The sequence below is a fragment of the Sus scrofa genome, chromosome 6 (assembly GCF_054392235.1).
Source record: "Sus scrofa isolate SSC_HxYL_T2T_F1_AM1 chromosome 6, Sscrofa_HxYL_maternal_Yorkshire_Landrace_v2.0, whole genome shotgun sequence".
NCBI lineage: Eukaryota > Metazoa > Chordata > Mammalia > Artiodactyla > Suidae > Sus > Sus scrofa.
In genome coordinates, this window is record NC_139388.1 from 169,158,539 (window position 1) to 169,178,219 (window position 19,681).

A 19,681-nucleotide genomic window follows, 5' to 3' on the forward strand; every position below is an offset into this window, starting at 1 on the left:
CTTGGAAGCAGTCTTCCATGTGGCCATTGATGAACATTTGCAGCTGAAGGGCTCCAGAGAGGGACATCCCCACAGGCCTTGTTGCCCAGAGGAACATGAATCCCTCATCCCCTGTGACTCCGTTTACGGGACAAAGAAACTATGAGACTTATAGGCCATTCCCACCCCTGGGACTCTATTGGACAAGGACGGATACGGGTAATTGAACAAGGCCAATGGGAGAAGACCACATCTTTTTTTTTTTTTTTTTTTTTTTTTTGCTTTTTCTAGCGCCACTCCTGCGGCATGTGGAGGTTCCCAGGCTAGGGGTCTAAGATGAGCTACAGCCGCCAGCCTACGCCACGGCCACAGCCACGCAGGATCCAAGCCGAGTCTGCAACCTACGCCACAGCTCACGGTAACACCGGATCCTTAACCCACTGAGCCAGACCGGGAATCAAACCCGCAAGCTCATGGTTCCTAGTCGGATTCATTAACCACTGAGCCACGATGGGAACTCCCATGACCACATCTTTTTAATAAATACTTTGCTTGCTTGTTGCCTGTGTGTTCACAGAATTCATTCTTCCACATGGGTGAGAACCCAGATTCCAGTATTATCTTTCCGGCATCAGTAGGGATGGCCACAGCGGCTGGCCATCCCATTGGCTTTATCTTTTTCTCCAGCACTATCCTGTAGCCCTGATGTGACGGAGATGCAGCCAATATTAAGGTTCTCCAGCGTGAACTGAAGTCTGGCACTTGCCATCAGCTTCTTCCATGGAGTAAAACCTAAGTGACTGCAGCTACAAACCCGCAACAGCCCTGAGGGCAGCTCAAGGTGGAGACCGGGGTGAGGCCCTCTGTGCTCTGGGAAAGCTGGAAGAACAGGCCTTATGTGCCCAATTCTTGCATCTCCTCATATCTAGAAAAACACTAAAATCTTCCTGGTGATGTCTGCTCCTTGTGACTGGTGGTTGCCTTCAGGAGACCAGCAACAAACTTTTATTAAATGTGTGTGCTGCAAGCACCTCCCCCTCACCTTTATCCTACCCTGATATTCCTTCCCCCTTTTCCTCCTTGGCTGATAGTTCAGCCTGGCCTGTAAATGCAGTCACCTCCAAGGATGAGAGCCTGGTGAGTTCTGCAGGCTGTGAAGACTCAGGATACTGGCCCTGAGAGCAGCGGTGCCTATCAAAGAAGCCCAGGCCTCTTTTGTTCCTGCTCCCTGCCCTCTGTTGCAAAAACCCCTCTATATCCCAGCTCCTCCCTCACTGCCTCAGAGTGGTTTCTCAGGGCTACCTGAGATTCTGTCTCCCAGGCTTAAGTCCTAAACTCACCCCAAATAAAACTTTAACTCTCAACTTCCTGGTTGTGTACTTTTTTAGTCGACACCAGAGAGAACTCTTCTATGGCTCCCCATTGCCCTTGGGCTAAAGGACAACGTCTGGAATGCAGCCCTCATGGAACTGCCAATCCAGCTCCCGCACCCCCAACCAAGCCTCATCCTCTCTCTGTGTCCCCTTTCCCCTACAGCTGCCACCAACCATCCTTTGGCACTCCCAGGGCACTCTGCTCCCTCTGGCCTCCAGATGGTCATGCAGGCTCTTCCCTCAGCCAGGAATCCTCCCTCCCCTCTCTTTGCCAAGTCTTAATTATCTTTCAGCTTAAACATCCCTTTGCGGGGAATCTTTCTATGAGCTTCTGCACAAAACTGGCTGTAGCTCTTCTCTCTATGTCCATGGCACCTTGCCCTTGTTTCTCCTCTCAGCATAGTGTGACTTGCCTGTTCAGTGTCTCTTCCTGAGTGACAAGAAAAAGAAAAAAAAAGAAGAAGAAGAAGAAGGAACCAAATAAAACGTCAAGAAATGAAAAAGACTCAAAAATTAAGTCAATAACTTTAATAACATTAAATTAAGCCAAAAAGATAATTCTAAACTGAAAGAGAAATACAAGAAGCTTTTCTATAATAAAGCACAAAGATATAAAAATAGCACTTCATGTTGGTTAATAAACACGAGGAATGAGGTGGGAAGGTCTTGCCCTTGATCTCTAAACTACACTTGATGAGAATTTGAGAGTGAAAAAGTGAGAGCCTGGAGGAGAAAGAATTTGAGGAAATAATATGTAGGAGTTTACAGAACTGATGAAACACAACTCCTAAGAGTCAAGAAGCAGTTTGGGCGGTTTAGCCTACCCTGCAAGCCAAGAATCTCCCTTAGAAATGCAACTTAAGGAAAAGCAAAGTACTTGTTATGCAAACGCAGAAAAAAAAGTCCTCTGGGTATTGCCATCTCCCAAAATGTACAACGCATTCCGCCGGGGTTCTTGTGCAGATTAGATGCCGAGATTTGATTTGCACATGCATAGAAAGAAAGTGCTCCAGCAGTTTAGCAGAACATTCCTTGGGTTTTTCCGGAGCCAAAGAGCAGGGCTGAGCCAACTGTAGGAATTCATCAAACATACCAGGGCTTGATATCAGACCCAATGGGGCAAAAACTCTTCAAATGTAGCACAGCCTGGAGACAGGGAAAGGACAAGAGAACAGGAATTTTGGTTACAGAACTCTTACCAGACCAGTCCCATGACACAACCAGCCCTCTGGACAGGTGTCTCTGTGCCATGAGATGATGAGCTCCCCATCTCTCTGCAATTAAGCAAGCAGGGCTGGGGTTTAGTTGGTGGGGTCAGTGCCCTGAAAACCCCCTTTCTCTCCAGTTCAGGGGACAGGGCTCCCCTTCAGCAAAGCAGGCCTGATGGTAGCCCAGACTCCAGTGCAGACAACCAGGGAATCCTGGGGCACGGGCAGGTCTGGCAGGGGATCAAGTTATCTGGTTCAGGTTACCGTAATACCATCCTATGGGTCCTGTCCCTACCCGCAGGCAGGTAATTAAACAGTACCAAGGCTCAGGATGGCTTCGAAAACCTCTGAGAGGGCAATTTAAGGACCTTTGTCTCCAGCCCTGTCCAGGGAAAAAGCTTCATTTTCTGTGGTCAGCAAACACTGCCTGTCCCCTCAGCCCTGATGACAGGAGCTGAGCTAGTTTAGGGAAAGGGTGAAGCTCAGAAAAAGGTCCTGGGGATGGAGCAGCAAAGGGGCACAGGGCTGGGCAGGGGTGGAGAGTGGCACTGATGACCTGGTCAGAGCCTTGTCAGAGGAATCCTGACCCAGAAATCAGATCAGAGTGAGTGGGAGGGGCAGAACCTAGACAATAATAAACCCATCTGAGCACTGCCCATGAAGAGCGGACGCCAGGGAGGATGGAAGAAGGCTTAAACTTTTTCTTTTTCATTTTCCAGCCTCACCCTCAGCATATGGAATGTCCCAGGCTAGGGGTCAAATTGGAGCGACAGCTGCGGTCTACACCACAACCACACAGATCTGAGCTGCATCTGTGACCTCCACCACCGCTCACAGCAACATAGGCTCCTCAACCCACTGAGCAAGGCCAGGGATCAAACCTACATCCTCACAGAGACAAGGTAAGGTCCTTAACCCGGTGAGCCACAGAGGGAGCTCCTGCTTCCTTTTTAGGATGGGGAACCTGGAGTGTTCTTTAATGCTGAAGGGAAGATGCTGGCAGAGACCAAGGCTGAGACTGCAGGACAGAGGGGAGGAATAAGAGGCAATCCAGGTCCTGAGCTGGCAGGAGACTTAAGGATGGCAGGGGGCAGGATTGATGATAACCAGGGGGCAAAGGAGCATGAGAATGAGCTGGGTGAAGGCAGGGTTCTGAGGGGAACTAGAAGGATCCTTCTCAGGCCTGGAGGAGACAGGTTTGGGGACAGAGGGGAGGCTGCCCTGAGTAAGAGGGATGAGTAAGAGACAGTGGCCAGCCAGAGAAGCTCTGGAACCGTCACAGAGGAAGGACCCAGACAGAGATGAGCTGAGGCCCAGCAAGCAGGGAGCAGCTAAGCGAGGGCAGACCTCGCCTGGGACAGGGTGGACAGAGCCTGTGAAGACCTGCTGTGCCGGGGAGGGTGAGTGCCAAGGACGCGCCCACAGGGCCCCAGCTAGCTCCTCCCCAGGGGCTGTTGTCACCCCTCAAGGCCCAGTCTGGGGACTTTGCCCAAGTCTACCTCCAGCGCAAGCAGAAAGAATAGCACAAGGAGGTTTACTCAGTGTTCTGTTCTAACCTATATGGGAAAAGAGAATGGATATTTGTATATGTATAACTGATCCATTGCGTTGTAAACCTGAAGCTAATACAACATTGTAAATCAACTCTATCCCAATACATTTTCTTTTTCTTTTTCTTTTTCTTTTTTTTTTTGCTTTTTAGGGCCGCATGTGGAAGTTCCCAGGCTAGGGGTCGAGTTGGAGCTACAGCTGCCGGCCTCCGCCACAGCCATCCCTCCTGAGCATCTCCACAGGCCTCTCTTGAAAATTTCAATCTCAAATAATGCCTGGAGGACCCAGTTCTTGAGCCATGTTGATTTTTTTTTTTCATTTAACCTTCATCCTCTCCATGCAGCAGCAGCATCCTCATTTTACTGAAGGAGCCCCGAGGTTCAGGGAGGTAAAGACATTTGCTCAAGGTGACTCAGCCAGGATTGCCCAGGTCCGTCTGGCCGCAAAGCCCCTCTTTCCACTTTGCTACTGTTAGAACCAGCTGGATGCATCTGCCCCCCTCAGACTACATGCTCTATGGGGGCAGGAATGGGGTCTGCCTCATCCCCATATCACCAGCTGACCCCACATGGTACTCGAGAAAATTTTTTTAAAATGTTATTGGGAGGAGTTCCCTTCGCGGCTAAGTGGTTAACGAATCTGACTACCAATCATGAGGATGCAGGTTTGATCTCTGGCCTCGCTCAGTGGGTTAAGGATCCAGGTTTGCTGCCAGCTGTGGCATAGGTCATAGACGCAGCTCGGATCCTGCGTTGCTGTGGCGGAGGCCGACAGCTGTAGCTCCAATTCGACCCCTAGCCTGGGAACTTCCACATGTGGCCCTAAAAAGCAAAAAAAAAAAAAAAAAAAAAAAAGAAAGAAAGAAAGAAAATGTATTGGGATAGTGTTGATTTACAATGTTGTATTAGCTTCAGGTTTACAACGCAATGGATCAGCTATACATATACAAATACCCATTCTCTTTTCCCATATAGGTTATTACAGAACACTGAGTAAACCTTCTTGTGCTATTCAGTGGGCTAAGAAAGGTAATAACACGATCTGATGTTTGTTTTACAGATATGTTCAGAAAAATCCAATCTAATAACTAAATGGCCCTTTAAAATTTCCAAAGAGACATCTACAGTAGAATGCTTTTTTTTTTTTCCCTTCGGTCTTTTTAGGGCTGCACCTGCAGCATATGGAAGTCCCCAGGCTAGGGGTGGTCGAATCAGAGCTGTAGCTGCCAGCCTACGCCACAGCCACAGCAACACAGGATCCAAGCGGTGCCTGCGACCTACACCACAGCTGACAGCAATGCCAGATCCGTAGCCCACTGAGTAAGGCCAGGGATTGAACCTGCCTCCTCATGGATGCTAGTCAGATTCGTTTCTGCTGAGCCACAAGGGGAACTCCCATTTGTGCCACATTTTAGATTCCACATATAAGTGATATCATATAGTATTTGTCTTTCTCTTTCTGACTTACTTCACTTAGAGTGAGACTCTTTAGTTGCCTCCATGTTGCTGCAAATGGCGTTATTTTGTTATTTTTAATGGCTGAGTAGTATTCCACTGTGTATATGTACCACATCTTCTTACTCCATTCATCTGTCGATGGACATTTAGATGGTTTCCATGCCTTTGCTATTGTGAATAGTGCTGCAATGAACACAAGGATGCAGGTATCTTTTTGAATGAAAGTTTTGTCCAGATATGTGCCCAGGAGCGGAATTGCTAGATCCTATGGATTTGCTGGAACTATATTTAGTTTTCTGAGGAACCTCCATACTGTTTTCCATAGTAGTTGGACCAATTTGCATTCCACACCCTCTCCAGCATTTGTTTTTTGTGGACTTATTCACGATAGCAATTCTGGCCAGTGTGAGGTGGTACCTCACTCTAGTTTTGATTTGTATTTCTCTAATAATTAGTGATGTTGAGCACTTTCTCCTATGTGCCTGTTGGCCATCCATATGTCCTCTTTGCAGAAATGTCTATTTAGGCCTTCTGCCCATTTTTCAGTTGGGTTGTTTGTGTTGTTGTTTGTTGTTGTTGTTGTTGTTTCTGCTGAGTTGTGTGAGTTGTTTGTATATTTTGGAGATTAAGCACTTGCTGGTTGCATTGTTTACAACTGTTTTCTCCCATTCCGTAGGTTGTCTTTTTGGTTTTTTTATGGTCAAGAAAATTTATTGAGAAGAAGACCCTAGAGACAAATCATCTAGTCTGACCCTTTCATTTTACAGATGAAGAAACAGAGGGTCAGGGTCGCACAGCAAATCGGTACTGGTGCTGGCTTAGGACACAGGTTTCTGACTCAGAAACCAGAGCAAGGCCCACAGAACCCAGCATGAGGCAAGGTTCTCCTCTCTGGGACAACATTGTCACTTGCCCAGTGACATTGTAATAATCGCCTAATTATTTTCCTGCTAACATTATACACCCTGAACCTTAGGTCAGAAACAGGGTCCAGGGCCTGGGAAAGCTGCCCATCCTACCTCCCTGGTCTCTTTGACAAAAGAAACCACCAGGAAAGAACTCAGCCACCCTGCCTAAGCAGGTCTGGGCCAGGGGTCTCAGTCTATGGGCCAAGAGGTTAGGCTGGGGCCCACTTTGGGACAGCAGGGGAGATACAGATCAGAAATATTTGTGGATATGATTTGGGGAAGCAGCTGCAGAGCCAAGACCTAAAGGATGAGTAAGAGGGAGCCAAACAGAGAGGGCTATGGGAAGGGTATTCCAGGGGGACGGAGCAGCAAGAGCAAAAGCCTGGAGAGAGAGGAGTAAAGAGGATATTCACAAGTTACAAGTTCAGTGTCACCATGATGAATGTGCCATGAGAGGCAGGGTTCAGTAGAGGAGAGGGAAGTAGGGTACAGGACTGAGCCAGGCCAGAAACCCTTCCCATACAAGGAAGAGAGTGGCATTGGGCTCGTTAAGTAGGGATCGTGGAATGAGGAAATACCAGGAAAGGGAGCAGAGCAGAAACTATTCGAATCATGGCACTGCCCTGTCTAGAAACTGCTAATGGGATCACAACTCTTACCCTTGGGATGGCAGCCAAACACTTTGCCACCCAGGCCTGGCACAGGCTGCTTCCTGCAGCTCACTCTGATGTCCAGTCCCCACCTGCACCCTGCAGTTTCCTCCTCATCTCCTGTTCATCATGCCCAGGACAACCTCTGCAGCTCTGCTCCTGCTGTCCCCTCTGACTAGAACGCTCTCCCAGCTCAAATGGCCCTTCCTCCAGGAAGTCTTCCATGCCCCACCTTGTAACTCATCTCTCACTATTCTGTCTCAAGGTCCTCAGTGCTGGGCTCCACTGTAGCTCTGATAACACACTTTCATAATTCCACAGCAGGAAGGAGAAACATGTTATTTTTAAAAGCCATGTGCAGGCTGGGCCCGTTGGCATAGGAAGAAGGTAGAATTGTTCTTGGGGGGGAAAATGTTCTTTTGGTTTGAGAAAGACCGTAAGAGGTAAATTCTGATGAAGTGCCCCAGCCACAGGTTAGCTGTGAGCTGAGTGGACAAAGAGACTGCGAAGCGCTCTGTGAGACGTTTCCTTCCCGGTGCTCTGGGCTCTCTCTGTGCTGCTCTCCCATCCTCTTCCCAGTGCCCATCCAGGCAGCAAAGCCTGCAATTCTTTGCAATCACAGTGAAATTTTTGATTCGGGATGCAAAAGCCAAGTTGCAAAAACCCAGACGTTTGAACTTCAAAAGCCTACACCCTGAAAGATTTGGAGCATAAGCTCAGTAACATAGATGGAAGAGTTCCCGTTGTGGCTCAGCGGACATGAATCCAACGAGGCACCATAAGGTTGCTGGTTCAATCCCTGGCCTTGCTCAGTGGGTTAAGGATCCGGCGTTGCGGTGAGCTGCGGTGTAGGTCAAAGATGCAGCTCGGATCTGGTGTTGCTGTGGCTGTGGCCGTGGCTGGCAGCGGTAGCTCTGATTGGACCCCTAGGCTGGGAACCTCCACATGCTGCAGGTGCGGCCCCAAAAAGCACACACACACACAAAAGGAGTACACGATCCATTGGTGCCACCTTCCCAAGACGGGGACGGAACTGGGGGAGAGGACGAGAGAGAATGAGCCAGGGGTGAGGAAGAGATGAGACTGATGCGTCCCTGAGAAAGCCGTGGTGTTGACTATACGGGAACTCAGAGAGCTAAAAGGAACACCCGCCCTTCCCTGGCCAAGCCCAGGAAAGCAGCACAGCCCAGGTGGCCCTGGAAAGATATGAGGAAAGGACTGCATGGTGACTCTAGGCTGATGGGTCTCAGCTGCCCCACAGCCAGGCAGCAGATGAGTGTTCTGTGCACCCATGTGGGGTTCAGGCCGGGAAGGAGCTGAGCCTGGAAAGACCTTGTGGTTGAACGTGAAGGAAGACACCATGGCCACCCCGCAAACTGACAGTCAGGGTGAGATAGAACCTTGTGCATTCAGGATTTCCCATCACGGCAGAGCAGAAACGAATCTGAGTAGCAACCATGAGGATGCAGGTTCGATCCCTGGCCTCGCTCCGTGGCTAAAGGATCTGGCATTGCCGTGAGCTGCGGCGTAGTTTGCAGACACAGCTCTGGCGGAGGCACAGGCCCGCAGATACAGCTCCACCTCAGCCCCTCACCTGGGGACCTCCATATCGCTGCGGGCGTGGCCCTAAAAAGACCAAAATAAATAAATAAATAAAAAGAACCTTGTACATTCATGGCACACTCCACAAGAACAGACACCCACACCTCCGCCTTGCCAGTACTACGGTGACTCTTAGAACTGGTCACACACCTGGCAGGACAGTCTCTGTAGGAAGGGTGTTGGCAAAGAAAATGCGTTTAAATGTAGAGAAATAACCTTTCATTTCTTCCAGCCCCACCTTTACAGACCAAGACTGTAGCAGTTGGATGGCTCTGCCTCGGCAAATGAGAATGCACTCAGTTAAGGAGGGAGAGGAGGATTGAGAGTGGAGAGGGTGGCAGAAAGCCTTGACTCAAGAGTAGACACAGGATCAGCAAAAATTCCCCGTGGAAGGGAGGGCCTGTGACTTGTCCCTAAAGGGAGTCTAAGAGTCACATGCAAGTTCTCATCCATCCTAATCTTTGCCCCAGCTCCCCTCTGTGGCCCATACCTTCACTGTCACCCACAGCACACACTAGCCTTGCGTGAGGGATGCTTTGGGGGGACAAGGGAGGAGGCGCAATGGTTGTGGACCCAAACCGTAAAGGAAGAAGATAGCACTGCCAGTCAGACATTGGCTGGGGCTGGAATTCTCTCAAAGGCTTCCTTGCTCACAGGCCCCTTACATGTCACCTGGGCCCTCCGCTAAGGCTGTTGGCCAGAACACCTGCCCATGGCCTCTCTGGATGGCCTGGGCTTCCTCAGAATATAGAGGCTAGGTTCCAAAAGCAAGCATCTGAAAGAGAGCCTGACGGAAGGTCTTCACGCTATACAATCTCACCTCGGGAATCACAGAGCGTTGCCTTCCCCTCTTTCTGTGTATGGGAAGCAGATCACTGGGGCCGGCCCGTAGTCAGGGGGCAGGAAATTAGACTCCACTTCTTGAGAGGAAGAATTTGAGAGTTCCCATCGTGGCTCAGCTGAAACGAATCCGACTAGTATCCATGAGGATATGGGTTTGCTCCCTGACTTCGCTCAGTGGATTAAGGATCTGGCATTGCCACCAGCTGCAGTGTAGGTGGAAAATGCAGCTTGGAGCCCGAGTTGCTGTGGCTGTCTTGTAGGCCAGCAGTAGTAGCTCCTATTCAACTCCTAGCCTGGGAACTTCCATATGCTGCAGGTATGGCCATAAAAAAAAAAGATAGGAAGAATTTGTAAACATGTTTAAGAGCACCCCAAAGAGGAGTTCCCGTCGTGCGTGGCTCAGTGGTTAACGAATTCGACTAGGAGACATGAAGTTGCGGGTTCGATGCCTGGCCTTGCTCAGTGGGTTAAGGATCTGGCGTTGCCGTGAGCTGTGGTGTAGACTGCAGACACGGCTCGGATCCCGTGTTGCTGTGGCTGTGGCGTAAGCCGGTGACTATGGCTCCAATTCCACCCCTAGCCTGGGAACCTCCATATGCCACAGGTGCGGCCCTAGAAGAGACAAAAAGACAATAAATAAATAAATAAATAAACAAGAGCACCCCAAAGACCAAGTGATCACCAAAAGAAACATAAGCCCCTGAGTATCTCTGAAAATATTGTGAGGGTCATGCAAATTTTCCCACCATGTGTTGAAATGCATCCAAGGTAATTTATTTGAGTAGCAAAGAACAGTCAGTATGACCTCAAAAGTTAGTGAAGTTGGTAAACCCAGGACAGTACTTCCGGTTTATCTGTTTGACACTCCAGTAAACAGTAAGCTCACTACCCTCTGCCTGGGTCCTTGGACTGTGTTGGCGAATGAGTAACCCAGAACAATTGAAACAGTTCAGGGTGTCTGCTTCCATCATAGAAATTTGCTTGCTTGAAATTTGACAACTGTGTAAAATTCTTGGTGCTCATGACAAGCATTGCTACAAGAGAAGGTAGAGCAACTTGCAGACCTAGGAATGAGTACCTGGAATTGACTTTGAGACTGACCAAGACTCTGCCGGATGCACGCAGAGGTGGGTAATGGTTCCTCCAGGGATCAAAACGCACAGACTAAACCCGCAGTTAAAATCAGCATAGATGGATTGAAAAATGAACGCCTGCACAACATGGTTTGTGTCTAGTGGTGAAACAATCAGACCATATGTATTGTAGCCATGTCTGCAAGAGGGAGAGGACAAGACAAAGGCAGAAAATGTGAATGGAGTTCTGCTAAAAGAAGACAGAAGAAAAGAACGGAGTTCCCACTGTGGCTCAGTGGTTAACGAACCCGACTAGTAACCCATGAGGTTGCAGGTTCGATCCCGGGCCTTGCTCAGGGGGTTAAGGATCTAGCATTGCGCGTGAGCTGTGGTGTAGGTCGCAGACGTGGCTGGGATCCTGCGTTGCTGTGGCTCTGGCTGTGGCGCAGGCCGGCAGTTACAGCGCCGGTTCAACCGCTAGACTGGGATCCTCCATTATGCCACAGGTGTGGCCCTAAAAAAGACAGACAGAAAGAAAGAAAGAAAGAAAGAAAGAAAGAAAGAAAGAAAGAAAGAAAGAAAGAAAGAAAGAAAGAAAGAAAGAAAGAAAGAGAGTCCTGGGAGTTCCCATTGTGGCTCAGAGGGTTAAGAACTGGACTAGTATCCATGAGGATGCAGGTGTGCTCCCTGGCCTTGCTCAGTGGATTAAGGATCCAGTATTGCCGCAAGCTGCAGCGTAGGTGGAAGATGTGGCATGGATCCCGCATTGCTGTGGCAGTCACGTAGGCTGACAGCTGTAGCTCCTATTCAAACCCTAACCTGGGAACTTCCATATGCTGCAGGTGCGGGCTTAAAAAGAAAAAAAGAAAAGAAGCCTGGAGCTTGCTAGCTCCACGTGCCTCTGAGGAACTTCCCTCGAGGAAGATGCTGGGTATCCTGACATTAAACTATTCACCCACTTCCCTGGGGAAAGTGCTGAAGAGGAGGCATTATTCTGCTCAGTCAGTGCTTTGCCCCTTCACCGAGATCAACAACCTGGAACATCAAGGTATTATTTACTCTCTGCACTTACACTCTCTCCCAACCCCAAACACACCTGCTCCCTCTCCCTCTTTCCTGATAAATGACTTCATACCACTTTGCACAGTTTCTGCATAACTTTGGAGGAGAATGGAGCAGCAGGAGTCTGAAGCCACAGGCCTGAGCAGTGAAGTCATCTGAGGCCAAGTCTGCGCCTTCAACAGATAGATACCCCCTAAACCCCTACTATGTGCTGGGCCCCGTGCTGAGGGCTGGGGACACACAACTATTTCAGACATGCTCCCTGACTACCAGGAGCTCACAGGTGAGTGGAAGAGAAAGACAGAGAACAGATTAGGATCGACAAGTGTTTTCAGTCCTAGAGCCAAGGGGAAGCGGGTGAAAGAAGAATTTGTTCCAGCTGGAGTGGAAAGAGAAGTCGCTGGAACAGAGCCTGGAAAATACACAAGCATTCTCCAGCAAAGGAAATGCTGCACATGGCCAAGACCCCAGAGGCTACAAGCAGCCTGCCAGCTTGTTGTTGGGTAAATCCAGGGCACAGGGCATGAGGAGGCAGAAGACTGAAGGACGAGGCTGGAGAGGCAGGTCAGACCCAGATCCTACCCAGCTTTGCAGGCCAGGCTGAGGAGGGGGAGCTTTACCCTGCAGACCAAGGAGGTGCTGAAAGGTTGGAAGGGACTGAGGCATTGCCAGCAAGGCCACTCCAGTTCTAATATAGACATTAGTGAGGGGAGGTGGAAGGGCCTGGAAGGTGGGAGAGCGGTGAGGAGGGCTGAAAAGAGATGGTGGAGGCTCACGCTAGGGCAGTGGCCATCGAGGATCAGCTGGATGTGACTCTAACAGGAGCTAGGACAGGACAGGACAATCAGCAAAGCCAGAGATCCATCCCGTCCAATGTTCCAGACTCTAGCCCCAAGCTTCTGTTTTCCGTCCCAGATTTGGATGGAAAAGAAGTACCGGAGACTGTTTCAGAAAGAAAAGAAAGACAGATTTGCACTCAGCTCTGTGTGGTGTTGACTCCAAGAAGTGGGATGGCAAGGGGTAGGGTGTCTGGGAGGGAGGAGGGCCCTGCCTTGACTTCACTCAGTAAGTTTGTTCAGCAGATGTCTGTCCTGGGCCTGCTAAGTGAGGAACCAGCAGACCTAGTTAATATCCCAGGTATTCTGGTCACCCCCTCCACGGCCACAGGCAAGCGACAATTTCTGAGCCAGTTCCTCCATCAGGAAAATGAAGATGGGCATCCCTTCCATACAGAGTTGTTTTAAAGTTTAGAAATAATATATGTAAGAATAACTGTGGCACAGATAGGTGTTGGGTAAATGGCAGTCCTTGTTATTGATTTAGTCTCTGAACATGTACAGTGAGGTTGAACCCAAACCAGTCCCAGGCTCTAAAAATTTCTGTGTTTCAGTGCTTCCCTCTACTGGCCAAAAGGGGCAGATTCCACTGGGGAGAGAATCACGGGGTGCTAAAACCAGACAGAGCTCCCCGTCTTCTCATGCAGAGTCAGAATCCTCCTACATCAAGGGTTCCCCACTGGGAGAACAGCAGCATCTCTCCAGATGTAGACCCCTCCAGAGGCAGCAGATGTGAAGCAGCAAATAGCCCGCCAGCCACTTAGCAGCAGCATGAAGCTGGATGCATCACTGCACTTCTCTGAGCCTGTTTCCCTGACTATAAAATGGAATGATGATCCCTGCCTTTATTCACAGAGTTGTTGTGACTTTTGGGGAAAGAGATTACATCTGAATAAGGTCTGTGGACAGACATGCTCTGAGCTTCCCTAAAATATTAATCATCAAGCACTTTCTGGTGTCCCTTCTCCATCATTCTGTGCACTGGGGACCCCAGGAAGATTGTAAGAAGCTGGCCCTGGAGTTCCTGTCGTGGCTCAGCCGAAACGAATCTGACTAGCATCCGTGAGGACTCAGGTTCCATCCCTGGCCTTGCTCAGTGGGTAAAGGATCCGGCATTGCCAGGCACTGCGGTGCAAGTCGAAGATGCTGCTCAGATCTGGCATAGCTGTGGCCGTGGCTTAGGCTGGCAGCTGCAGTTCCGATCTAACCCCAAGCCTGGGAACCTCCATATGCCTCGAGTGCAGCCCTAAAAAGCAAAAAAGAAGAAGTGGCCCTGCCCTTGGGGAGATCCAATCTAGTGGGAAGAGAGTAGGCACATAGTAGGTGTTCGGTAAATGGCAGTCCTTGTTATTGGTTTAGTCTCTGAACGTGCACAGTGAGGCTGAACCCGAACCAGTCCCAGGCTCTCAAAAATTCTGTTTCAGTGCTTCCCTCTACTGGCCAAAAGGGGCAAATTCGGCTTCAGGCATTTATTGACAGGGTGGAATAGGAACTGTGTGTGCCTGGAAGAGTCAAGGAAAGAACCTGCTGTTAGATCAGCCTGTTCCAAGGACCCAGGCTCTGAAACAGCAGAGGATAAAGCCAAGTCCAGGATGACCTGCAGGTCTCTGCATCTGTTGGCACAATCCTTCCTCTGCTCCTCACGCCCCTCTCCCCCAAAGCAGTGAACAAGGAAATATGGTAGGCGGTCAACAGAGTCAATCAGCTAAAGCCACCGCCGTCTCTGAGTATAAACCCACCTTGCATTCAGGAAAGGGTCTCAAGAACTTGTTACATTTTGTAATACCCTCTCGCTGGAATTCCTGGACCAATGCCTGCGGGACTTAGTCTCACCTCCAAAGTTTTGCTTTGACCTCACCTCACTGATCTTCTTAGGTCACCATAGGTTCCCACAACCTATAGAAATTTCTGAGGACATGGATATCGACAAAGAATCACAGGGACAGAGAGGTTCAGTTAGGTAGGGACAAACTGGCAGATTCTTGGTTCTTCCCTAGAATTTAGCATCAGAAGAAAAAAAAGGGTATGACAAAGAGGCATAGAGCCTGAGAAAGCACAAAGGAGAAACTTCAGTCCCAATAAGTAAAAAGACATTCAGGCATAAATGATTGGAAAGGGAGAAATAAAACTGTCATTAGGTATAGATAATACGATTGTCCACATAAAATGAAACAAAACCAAAAATCCACAAACAAATTATTAAATTATTGGGAGTGCAATTATTGAACATTAAGGGCAATATACAAAGGTCACTGCGTTTCTACACACCGGCAAACAACAATTGCGATATGAAACATAATATTTAAAACCATTCCATCTCTAATAACAATAGAATTATAAGTACTTAGGCATAATTGTAACTAAAAGTTGTGCAAAATATGTATGTAAATAATTATAACACATTGCTGAAACATACATCCTCAGCCAAATGATCAAATCCAAAGTCACCAACAGTTCCACAAATGACACTGTATACTCTCGGATGTGATACACTGAGACAGACATCTCAGCTGATACAGTATTCCTGCCAAAAATATCTAAACTAATCTTGAGGAAATAATCGTACAGCAATTGCTGGTGGGAGTGCATATTTGCACAACCATTTTTATTTTGGCTGTGCCCTCATCATGCAAAAGTCCCCAGGCCAAAGATCAGCAGTGATAACTGTGGGACCCTTAACCACTAGGCCACCAGGGAACTCCTCACAGCGATTTTGAATCTAAATTGAAGGGCGTTTTTGCAAAACAACTGGCCTGTACTTTCAAAAACATCATAAAAGACACAAATTCACATAGGCTAATGACAGGCTGGAAGCTGCTCTCGATTAAAGGAGAAAAAAAAAAGGCAAAACAATTGGCGTTCCTGCTGTGGTGCAGCAGGTTAAGGACCTAGCATTGCCACAGCTGTGGCATAGGTTGAAGCTTTGGCTTTGGCTCAAGTTCAGTCTCCAGCCTGGCAACTTCCATATGTCAGGGGTGTGGCCAAAAAAAAGAAAAACGAAAAAACAAATAAACATGCTATGAGATCTTGGATTTAATCCTGATTTTTTTAAAATCAGCTAGGAAGGACATTAAGGGAGCAACTGAAGAATTTTTAATAAGAACTTTATATTAGAAAATGACAATGTATAAATGTTTTTTATTACCTCGATCGGATAAGTTCATTGTGTTCATGGAGAAAACCATCTGTGTACTTGGGAGCTACACGCAGAAACGTTCGGGAGTACAATTTCATAATTTGAGAATAAGTTGCTCCCAAATGATTCCAAATAAAAGACCACATTGATACAAAACGTAAACACAGCAAGCCAAAGCATATGTCACAAGGGTATGTAGGTGCGGATTTACTACCCTTGTGGCTATTCTATATAGCCCTGGCACATTGTTCCAAAATTAAAAGTTTGGCTGGAAAACCTTATTGAAAAATATGAAAGAAGGCCTAAATAAATGTAGACTGTATCTATCCCATGTCTCTAAATAGAAATACATAATATGTTGCACTTAATTTTTATTCTATTTATTTATTTATTTGCTTTGTAGGGCCCTATCCGAGGCATGTGGGTCAAATCGGAGCTACAGCTGCCGGCTTACGCCACAGCCACACAACACAGGATCTGAGCTGCGTCTGCGACCTACACCACAGTTCAGGGCATCGCCAGATCCTTAACCCACTGAGGGAGGCCAGGGATCGAACCTGTATCCTCATGGATCCTAGTTGGGTTCGTTAACCACTGAGCCACGAAGGGAACTCCTGTTGCACTTAATTTTAGATTCAATGAAACCCCAGTCAAAATCCCCACAGAACTTTTTAAAAATTAAACCTGACAAGCTGATTTAACTTAATATGGAAGAGGAAAGGGCCAAAAATATCCTAGATATCTCCAAAGAAGAAAAGGGAGGAAGGACATGACCTGCCAGTTATCAGAATGTATTGTGAAATCATGGTAATTAAGACAGTGTGATGGTACAAATTGGCCAATGTGGATTAGAATAGACCATCCCAGAGTCCCGTCGTGGTGCAGCGGAAACAAATCCGACTAGGAACCATGAGGTTGCGGGTTTGATCCCTGGCCTCCCTCAGTGGGTTAAGGATCCAGCGTTGCCCTGAGCTGTGGTGTAGGTCGCAGATGCAGTTTGGATCCCATGTTGCTATGGCCGTGGCGTAAGCCGGTGACTGTGGCTCCAATTCCACCCCTAGCCTGGGAACCTCCATATGCCACGGGTGTGGCCCTAAAAAGACCAAAAAAAAGACAAAAAGAAAAAGAATAGACAATCTCCAAACAGACTTGTCATGTAATAAAACAGAAATGAATGATGTGAAATTGGATCCATACTTTGCCCTGTACACACACATACACAAAAATCCATTCAAGATGGACCAAGGACCAAAATGGAAAATATAAAACTTCAAAGCATTTAGTACAACATATATGTGAATATCTATATAATTTGACGTGGGAAGTAATTACCAATTAACCATTTACCTTTGGGAATTCCCGTGGTGGCGCAGCAGAAACAAATCCAACTAGGAACCATGATGTTGCAGGTTCGATCCCTGGCCTCACTCAGTGGATTAAGGATCCGGCGTTGCCGTGAGCTGTGGTGCAGGTCGAAGATGTGGCTCAGATCCCAAGTTGCTGTGGCTGTGGTGTCAACCAGTGGCCACAGCTCTGATTCGACCCCTGGCCTGGGAAGCTCCATATGCTACGGGTGCGGCCCTAAAAAGCAAAAAAATAAACAAACACAAAAAACAATTCACCTTTTAATTTACAAAGGTTAAGAAATTTGACAGAATTGTACAGGGGACTATATTCAATATCTTGTAATAACCTACGTATAATGGAAAGAATCTGAAAAAGAGTATGTATATATATATGTGTGTGTATGTACATCTATGTACACAATTGAATCACTTTACTGTACACCTGAAATTAACACAACATTGTAAATTAACTGTACTTTAAAAATAAATTTTTAAAAAAGAAGTCTGACAATAGCAGATGTTAGAGAGGATTGTTGGTAGGAATATAAATCTACACAATCATTTTGATAAACAATTTAGTGTTATCTTATAAATTTGATTTTTCAGATACTCTGAAACCTAGAAAATCCATTTCAAGATGTCTACATGTATTATGTAAGTGTGAGCATGTGCAAGGAGAGATGCACCAGGATACATGTACAATAATATTTTTAGCAGCACTATTTGTAATATCAAAATAATGGAAACAACTCCATCCAAGAAAATGGATAAATTGTGATATATTTGTGCAAAAGAATATTTTTATATAGCAGCAAAATGGAATGAGCTATAGCCCTATTACAGTTCGGTTGGATATTGGTAATATTTATTTTGAAAAAAAAGCAAGTCTCAAAAGATGACATACAGCATGATATTCTTTTGGTAAAGTTCAAAAACAACTAAAACCTTAAAAAGTGTGGGGAGGGTGCTGAAAAATCAAAGAAATGATAGCTACAAATTTCAGGATGTTTACACGGGGATGAGGAGAGGGATGGACACTTAAATGTAATTATTGTTGACATTACTTCCTGAGTTGAGTTGTGAGTTGGGGGGGCACGCCTGTGGGGGGCGGGGAGGGGGAGAGAAAGAAAAGAGGGAGAAAGGAAGAAGGGAAAGAGGAAGGAAGAGAGGTCAGTGCAAGGACTAGTGATGAGCGTCGTGTCATGAGCCAAGATGATAGATAAGCCAATTTTGTGGAACCAGTGTCAATTAAGAAGAGAAGGAGGGAAAGAGATACCTAAGCATCCTGGATGTCAGGGAAAGCTTTCGGGAATAAGGCACCCCTGAGCAGAGTACTGAAGAATACCTAGGATTTCTTCAGGTGAAGGAAGCATAAAAAGCCCTTTCAGGAAAAGTTAAAGACCAACAAGTTTGGATCTATAGGTTGCCAAAGATAACTGCTGAGTAAAGTGGGAACTAGACGAAAGAACTCCGCCTATGAGAAACAAAGACTAAGGAGCTCTGCAGGCCCAACAATCTCAGCCATAGGGGTGGGGTAGAACCTAGGAAAGGGACGGGTCAGGGCCCCCCATTCCCTAGGTATGAAGCCTTTCTCAGTCTGGCTGGCTGGCTGGCAAGATCCTATCAAAGCAACTACGACCTGGGAGATCTGAGCAGAGGTGGAGCCAGAGACACAGCTCAAAAACATCTTTTATCAGATCCCAAGACTCTGAGGCTCTGAGCTTCTGGCAATATGTGGGGTGATTACAGGTGAGTGGATTCTGTACCAGTCCTGAGAGCCGAGATGGGAACACAGATGTGCCTTCAAGAGGTGGAGAGTGGACTTCCTGTGGTGGTTCAGCAGTTTAAGAAACAGACTTGTCTCTGTGAGCATGCAAGTTCAATCCCTGGCCGCACTTAGTGGGTTAAGGATCCAGCCTTGCCTCAAGTGGGCGGCATAGGTCATGGATGTGGCTCAGATCCAGTGTTACCCCCTGGTTGTGTCTTAGTTCTCAGCTGCAGCTCTATAGAGGTTTGGCACGAAAGAGGAATTAAGAAAAAAAAAAAAAAAAAGTGGAGAGGGGAACTTACAAATCAGCACCACGGACAGAGGTCTCCACAATTCATTTCTTCTCAGGGTTTAGGTCAATCCAGGAAGACCCAGCTGGAATCATCTGCAAATACTTGGAGACTTTAACACTCCAGGCCTAAGAAGCCCAAGGACAGAGAGATCCCAGGGCAGAAGACAATCAGTCCTGGAGTTCCCATCATGGCTCAGCCATTAACGAATCCGACTAGCATCCATGAGGACGCAGGTTCCATCTCTGGCCTTGCTCAGTGGGTTAAGGATCTGATGTTGCTATGAGCTGTGGTATAGATCACAGGCTCAGCTCAGATCCTGCATTGCTGTGGCTGTGGCATAGGCCGGCAGCCACAGCTCCGATTGGACCCCTAGCCTGGGAACTTCCATATGCTGCAGGTGCAGCCCTAAAAAAAAAAGAAGCAGCAGCAGCAGGAGACCATCAGTCCTGACCCACCTTGATAGAATGACGTCATGATTGCTCTTGCCTCCTTCCTGCCTACAGTCTCACCCTATCCTAACCTCCATTTCGGCCCCACAGTGCTACCCCATCAACCTTTCCACCTATTGATTCTGATCATCTTGATCCTGCTCGTCA

General features: G+C 47.5%; 1 long non-coding RNA gene across 1 annotated transcript; it reads left to right on the forward strand.

Annotated features, from left to right (window-relative positions):
- Positions 1-3,056: 3,056 nt before the first annotated feature.
- Positions 3,057-16,004, forward strand: LOC106510728 (uncharacterized). Its single transcript, XR_014808405.1, has 4 exons — positions 3,057-3,462; positions 11,487-11,692; positions 11,792-11,989; positions 13,190-16,004. It is a non-coding gene; the product is annotated as an uncharacterized LOC106510728 (long non-coding RNA).
- Positions 16,005-19,681: the final 3,677 nt, after the last annotated feature.